The sequence below is a fragment of the Nerophis ophidion genome, linkage group LG26 (assembly GCF_033978795.1).
Source record: "Nerophis ophidion isolate RoL-2023_Sa linkage group LG26, RoL_Noph_v1.0, whole genome shotgun sequence".
Classification (NCBI taxonomy): Eukaryota; Metazoa; Chordata; class Actinopteri; order Syngnathiformes; family Syngnathidae; genus Nerophis; species Nerophis ophidion.
The window spans coordinates 25412223-25420291 of NC_084636.1; positions in this window are offsets into that span (position 1 = coordinate 25412223).

Consider the following 8069-nt stretch of genomic DNA (forward strand, 5'->3'; position numbering starts at 1 on the left):
GCGGTAATACTAAGAATGCGCTAATTATTTTGTGACGCGAGTTTGACCCGGCAGTAATACAAGGCAGGCGCATAATATATGTTCTGCGGCATTTCAAGGAAATACGGTATATATATATATATATGCGCGCACACAAAGACACACACAATCTTGTATGTGTAACCTTCTTGAGACCTTCGAAAAATGCCTCCCTCTTTAGGACCACCCTTTTTGGATATATAAAGATTAGTATTTACAACATTAATAATATATACATACTATGCACATATTAAAAAGGTAAGATTGTCGTTAATTTTTATTTTTTTGTTTGTAATTGGTTTTTGATTTTCATTATTAATTTAAGTTATTACAATATGTCTATATATATATATATATATATATATATATATATATATATATATATATATATATATATATAATTATTTTATTTTCATAATTTTTTTTTTTTTTTTTATTAATTTTGTCCGAAGAGGGCCCTTTTACATTTTTTACACTTTCATTACATATGTTGGCCAGAGAGGGAGCACTTCAAATGTTTACGCACACTTGTTATTTCATATGCTGACCAGAGGGGGAGCACTTTTAAAAGGGATACACAGTCAATTTGAAAAATCCCTCCTTTATTTTAATCCCACCATTATTTTAAACATTTCACCACCAGGGGTGCAAATGAGACATTCCCTATTAGATGCAATGGTTTTCCGTATTGGGACCATGATTTCCTAACTTGTTCACCACAGGGTAGGTACTTTTCCTTGTTGATGTCTCAAGAAGGGTTGCAATACAAGAACACACACATTTACACAACCTGGCCCCCAGCCAATTTTTTTTAACACAATGCGGCCCCACCCAGTCAAAAAGTTTGTGCACCCCTGATTAAATAGGTACGTCTTCATGAATATGCAAACTTTACATCCACAATACTGGGAGGGTAAATGCAAATGCAACCATTTAGCACACGCAGTGTGATTCATCAAGACTAACCCTGTTCTACAGGTGCTGTTTTGCGTCTATATTTAGTACGCCTAGAATTACGTGCAAACTGAAATGGCCGTGACAAAGGAGGCGACCGCCCTGCAGCTCCGTCTTGTTTAAACCGGCATATCTTTTATTCAGCAATATCATTTTATAATTTTTTTAAGCTGCTGGATGACTCAAGGGGCTTATTAAAACAAATTAAATTGATGCGTTTTGGTGCCTGCTGATTGTTTATTTTTTTAAATATCTAAAAACATTCCTGCAATACGGGCAGCAAAGTGGAACAGTGGTGAGTACGTGTGCCTCACCGATACGAATGTCCTGGGTTCAATCCTGTTCCCAGCGTGACTGCGTGGGTTCCCTTCGGGTTCTCCGGGTTCCTCCCACCTCCTAAGACATGCACCTGGAGATAGATTGATTGGAAACACTAAATTGGCCCTAGTGTGTGAACGTGAGTGTGAATGTTGTCTGTTTGTGTTGGCCCTGCGATGAGGTGGCGACTTGTCCAGGGTGTACACCGCCTTCTGCCCGAATGCAGCTGAGATAGGCTCCAGCACCCCCCGCCACCCCAAAATGGACATCCATCCATCCATTTCCTACCGCTTATTCCCTTTTGGGGTCGCGGGGGGCGCTGGCGCCTATCTCAGCTACAATCGGCGGAAGGCGGGGTACACCCTGGACAAGTCGCCACCTCATCGCAGGGCCAACACAGATAGACAGACAACATTCACACTCACATTCACACACTAGGGCCAATTTAGTGTTGCCAATCAACCAATCCCCAGGTACATGTCTTTGGGAGTGGGAGGAAGCCGGAGTACCCGGAGGGAACCCACGCATTCACGGGGAGAACATGCAAACTCCACAATGGACACATGGTAGAAAATGGATGGATGGACGTGTGATTCCTCAAGACTGAAAGTGTTCTACAGGTGCTGTTTTGCGTCTATATTTAGTACGTCTAGAAAAGACGTGCAAAGGAGGCGATCGCCCTGCAGCTCCGTCTCGTTTGAACCGGCAAAATTGAAAACATCAGACATATCGTCTATTCAGCAATATCATTTTATAATTTTATAGCTGCTTGATGACTTAAGGGGCTTATTAAAACAAATTAAATTGGTGCGTTTATTTTTGAAAAATATCTAAAAACATTCTTGCATTACGCTATTTCTTGCAACTGGAAAATTTCAAGGCACACTTGCAGGTAGTGGTAGTATTATCCAGGGCGCACCTTCAGAGGGCTAAACAAGTGGGCTCCATTGTAGATGCACTGCAAGACTGCTTCTAAAATGCCTAGCTAGAGCGTTGCATATTATTATTAGAATTGTCTGCAGCACGTTTCAAAACATGCCGCTCACACTGGTGAATGAATGATGAATGAATGATAAGTGGTGCTCGGAGGGGCCGTAGGCGCAAACTGGCAGCCATGCTTCCGTCAGTCCACCCCAGGGCAGCTGTGGCTACTGATGTAGCTTACCACCACCAGGTGTGAATGAAGGTTGAGTCCCACTTCTCTGTGAGCGCTTTAAGTGTTTAGAAAAGCGCGATATAAATCTAGTTTATTTATTTATTTATTAATAGCAAAACGCCACAGGTTGGAGCATGATAACATAGATGTGCAGTAAATGAGTGTCTCCATGGTGAACGCATCAAAATACACCCAAAACTCTCATTTAAATAAGGCGATCTGCACTAGTTGTCAATTATACACGCAATCCCAGTAGATCACACGCAATACAGCCACTAATTGTACATGCCGTTTAGCACGTTGTGTGGATCTTAGTAGATCAGGCCCACATCGTCAAACTTTATTGTGAGAACCATTGTTATCCAGAGGTGGGTAGTAACGCGCTACATATACTCCGTTACATCTACTTGAGTACCTTTTGGGATAAATTGTACCTCTAAGATTAGTTTTAATGCAACTTACTTTTACTTGAGTATATTTATAGAGAAGAAACGCTACTTTTACTCCGCTCTATTTATCTACATTTAGCTCGCTACTCGTTACCGATTTTTATCGATCTGTTAATGCACGCTTTGTTTTGTTTTGTCAGACAGACCTTCAAAGTAGGATCTATCACATGCCTGCGTTTCACCAATCAAATGCAGTCACTGGTGACGTTTGACTCAGTTTCACCAATCAAATGCAGTCACTGGTGACGTTTGACTCAGTTTCACCAATCAAATGCAGTCACTGGTGACGTTTGACTCAGTTTCACCAATCAAATGCAGTCACTGGTGACGTTTGACTCCGTTTCACCAATCAAACAGAGCCAGGCGGTCACCTGATTAACTGCACGTTTTTTTATTTTATTTTTTATAAACCTTTATTTTTAAATTTCAACATTTACAAACAGTTGAAAATAATAGTCAGAGTAAGTACAAAAACAGTACAAAACAGTATAAAAACCGTACAAAACAGCAACAGGGGGTTGTAAATTCAAAGTAACTAAAATAGAATGCAAAAATACATATATATGAAATCAACTAAGTGTAAAGCCATAGGCTCACTCAATCTCAGTAAATAACTTAATAACTTAATAAACAGCATCATCGTTTTCACAGCTTTTTGGTTGTTAGAGGTAAAGTGTTTTAATGTAGGGTTCTAAATCTTTTTTAAAGGCACAAAAAACAGGTCGGGTATTGAGAAACTTACATTTATGAATATAAAACTTAGCCAATAGTATAATGAGGTTGCAAAGGTAACATTAATTTCAACATTTTATTTCAATGCAGTGTAAAACTAAATATATATTATTTAATATATATTATTGTTTTAGTTGCTTAAGAGATATTCCTGGCTCTGAATTTGTTCATTGCTATTTTTATGTTTTTGTGCATTACTTGTTGCCGTCATCATTAAGCAAACAGGTTACTCATCAGTTACTCAGTACTTGAGTAGTTTTTTCAGAACATACGTTTTACTTTTACTCAAGTAAATATTTGGGTGACTACTCCTTACTTTTACTTGAGTAATACATCCCTAAAGTAACAGTACTCTTTCTTGAGTACGATTTCTGGCTACTCTACCCACCTCTGTTGTTATCTAGCACCGCCTTCATTCATTTTAGGCATGGAATTGACTAGAGCGCCACATGTAATCGGTGTGCTCTTGCAGTCCTCCTATCATGCTTGAGGATGCCCCACAGACTCTCAGTCGGGTTCAGGTCTGGGCGAGACCATCACCGTCCTCAAAAAGACACACTTGTCCTCTTGGAGGTGTTTTGGGGGCTTTGATATCATGTTGGAAAAATGTGACCTTAGTTTCCCAAGGGAGGCGATCTTGTCTGACACACAATGTCCCGGGTGTGTTGGAACGCATGTTTACCCTCAGAATCCGAATGCCAGACAAGAGGAAACCAAAATAATTGCTACCGAAATGTGCTACCAGCTTGATGGTTTTTAAGTCATTTTAATTGTATTGTAAATCTATACAAGCTGTACACCAGGGGTGCCCACACTTTTTCTGCAGGCGAGCTACTTTTCAATTGACCAACTCGAGGGGATCTACCTCATTTATATATATATCATTTATATTTATTAATTTATGAAAGAGACATTTTTGTAGACAAGTTAAATGTGTTTAATGATAATACAAGCATGTGTAACACATATAGATGTCTTTCTTTCACAAAGACAAGAATATAAGTTGGTGTATTACCTGATTCTGATGACTTGCATTGATTGGAATCAGACAGTAATGATGATAACGCCCACATTTTCAAATGGAGGAGAACAAAAGTTGTCCTTTCTGTACAATACCACATGAAAGTGGTTGTTTTTTGGCATCTAATTCATCCAGTTTCCATACACTTTACAAGAAAAACATTGGCGGCAAATTCCGTAGCTTGCTTGATTGACATTCACGGCACCCGAGGGTCTTGTGGGATGACGCTGGCTGCTGCCAGTTCATTATTATGAAATAATGACAGAGAGGAAGGCGAGAAACACTTTTTATTTCAACAGACTTTCGCGCCGTCCCTTCCGTCAAAACTCTAAAGGCCGACTGCACATTTCCTATCTTCACAATAAAAGCCCTGCTTCATGCTGCCTGCGCTAACAAAATAAGAGTCTCGGAAAGCTGGCGTGCACAAGTGCTGTGCACGCCAGCTTTCTGAGGGATCGCTTGTGCACGCCAGTTTTCCGAGACTCTGTATTTAGTTAGCGCAGGCAGCACGAAGCAGGGCTTTTATTGTGAAGATAGGAAATGTGCAGTCGGCCTTTACAGTTTTGACGGAAGGTACGGCGCGAGAGTCTGTTGAAATAAAAAGTGTTTCTCGCCTTCCTCTCGGTCGTATTTTAATAATAATGATCTTGCAGCAGCCAGCGTCATCTCACAAGACCCTCCGGTACCGTGAATGCCATTTAAGTGACGTCTTGGTGAAGATTGATGATCACAAATTTTTAGGTCTATTTTTTTTAAAAGCCTGGCTCGAGATCGACTGACACACACCCCCCCCCCGCGGTCGACTGGTAGCTCGCGATCGACGTAATGGGCACCCCTGCTGTACCCTGACTACTCTAAAGTGTACTTGAGTTCCATTTCTCTAGTATTGTCCCTTGAGATATACAGTAATACAAATGTTTGGTGAAATTTGAGGGCTATCAACAAATGTACAAGGTGTAGTACACTGCTGTGGCACAAAGGCCATGCATCTTTTTCCACCCACACTACTACCTGCTGAAAAACAAAAAAGAAAACCAAAAAAAAAAAAAGGCTGCAGTTGGTGGCTTTTGCACACAAAACTATGCAAACACCTGACCCCACTCAATCTTAATCGTTGCTGCTGGGTCAGAGTGTACAGAACCCCTCCTCATCTCCCTCATTTTGACCTCCATGGACATGATCCATCCCTCCGGAGTGGGCCTGTCGAGCCACTCAGGGTTGAAAGTAGCGAGTGGCCGTGGAGGAGTACAATGCACCGGGCGAGGCTGCACGACACCGCTCAAAAAAATGCCACTGCCACCCAAAAATGGACGAACCATTGTTTGGCAATGTTTCACCGTCTTTGCGACACCTCCCCCCTTTACCCCCAAGCGCCAAGGATGGGCCACAATCAATGCAAAGACGCTGACATTGCACTCTTAAGTTTACAAAGTGGTCTGGAGATGGTGGCTTCTACAGCACTGACAGGCACACTCACACAGTATTCCACAAACACACATGCGTGGACAGAAAGAAGGCGACGTCTGCCCTTTGAAACCAAAGATAATAAAAAAAAAAGAAATCAGAGGTATGACAATCTGGCTAGCAATCTAACCAAGACAATGTTCAGCTCTCCAGGGCTGCTCTACGGGTCATGTGATGTATTATATATATATATATAGCAGCCACCTCGTGCACTTACACAAACAGACAACACATCATCAATAGACGAGGGATACACCCACGCGCAACGTCCGCTCAGAGAGCCTCTTCCCGCCCGCCCCCACCCCCCTACCTCCACCCACTGCAGAAGCCGGAGAGCCTGTGGAGGACTTTGCAGTTTCACTCTAGCTGAAACTTTTTTAAATAGGAAGGGAACAAAAAAAAAAAAAAAATCTGAGTAATAACTGTTACAGAAAAATAACATCTGGAAAAAGGATAATATGGGTACAAATTGCGTGTTTTGAAATAAATTAAGAAAATAAAACGATTGTAAAAACAAATAAGAGTTGTCTCTTGTGGTTTCTTGTGCTCGGAAATGCGCATATACACACATATACATACACACGTAACATATTTATAGATATGTATACACAGACAAACACACACACACATTTATATGTACATTCACGTATGTATGTATGTATGTATGTATGTATGTATCAGGGTTTCCCACACATTAATTTATTTGTGGCGGCCCGCCACGAAAGAATTACGGCCGCCACAAATACAAAAAAAACAAACAAACAAAAAAAAATATTTATTTTTTATTATTTTATTTTTGGCTTTTAACTCGCTCGACCGCTCATAAAAGCAATGGGACTCTGTCTGTGGATGGAGCTTGTAGTTAAATATTATATAAATATGTAAATATTTTATAAATATGTATATAAGGGACGGTGTGGCGCAGTGGAAGAGTGGCTGTGCGCAGCCCGAGGGTCCCTGGTTCAAATCCCACCTAGTACCAACCTCGTCACGTCCGTTGTGTCCTTGATCAAGACACTTCACCCTTGCTCCTGATGGGTGCTGGTTGGCGCCTTGCATGGCAGCTCCCTCCATCAGTGTGTGGATGTGTGTGTGAATGGGTAAATGTGGAAGTAGTGTCAAAGCGCTTTGAGTACCTTGAAGGTAGAAAAGCGCTATACAAGTACAACCCATTTATCATTTATAAATATGTACATAAAGTGTTGGAATATAATTACAACTCCGCGTTCTTCTTGGTCATCGCCGCCGCCGCTGCCACCCATCCCCCCCGACCACACCACCACAAATAGATGCCTGGCCTGGGGGAAACACTGTGTATGTATATATATATATATATATATATATATACACAAACACACATTTTTTGCTATATATAATGTATTTTTGTTTATTTGTACATTTTCGCTATTTTTTATTTTTATTTTAATACTACAATTTGCAATGGTCCAATTAAAACCAAGCCACAAACGGCCCCTTGCCCACACTTTGGACACCCCTGCTTGTTGAGCCCTACATCTGGGTTGAATGCATGGTGTGCCAATTATTCAGTAAGCAACCACAACGTCTGCCAATTTAGCTTGTTGGCTTCCTTTTTCTAAGAACAAATTGGAACTAATCAATGCGTTACAACACAAATGTTCTATTGCAAATGTTGATCCTTTGAACATGGCGTTTACAGTTTTGCAAGCCAGAGTCTCTGCAGGTTTCAGCAAGTTAATTTAATACTTTTAAAGCAGTGGTTCTTAACCTGGGTTCGATCGAACCCTAGGGGTTCGGTGAGTCGGCCTCAGGGTTTCAGCGGATCCTCCACCGCGGAGGTCAAGACAAACCCCACTCATCGTGTAAATAAAAACTTCTCCCTATCGGTGTAAAAACGATGTTCCCTCTAATTTTCCATCTCATTTGCAAGTGTGTGATTTGTTGTGAGTTCATGCACTGTGTTGGTTTGGTTCTTCAA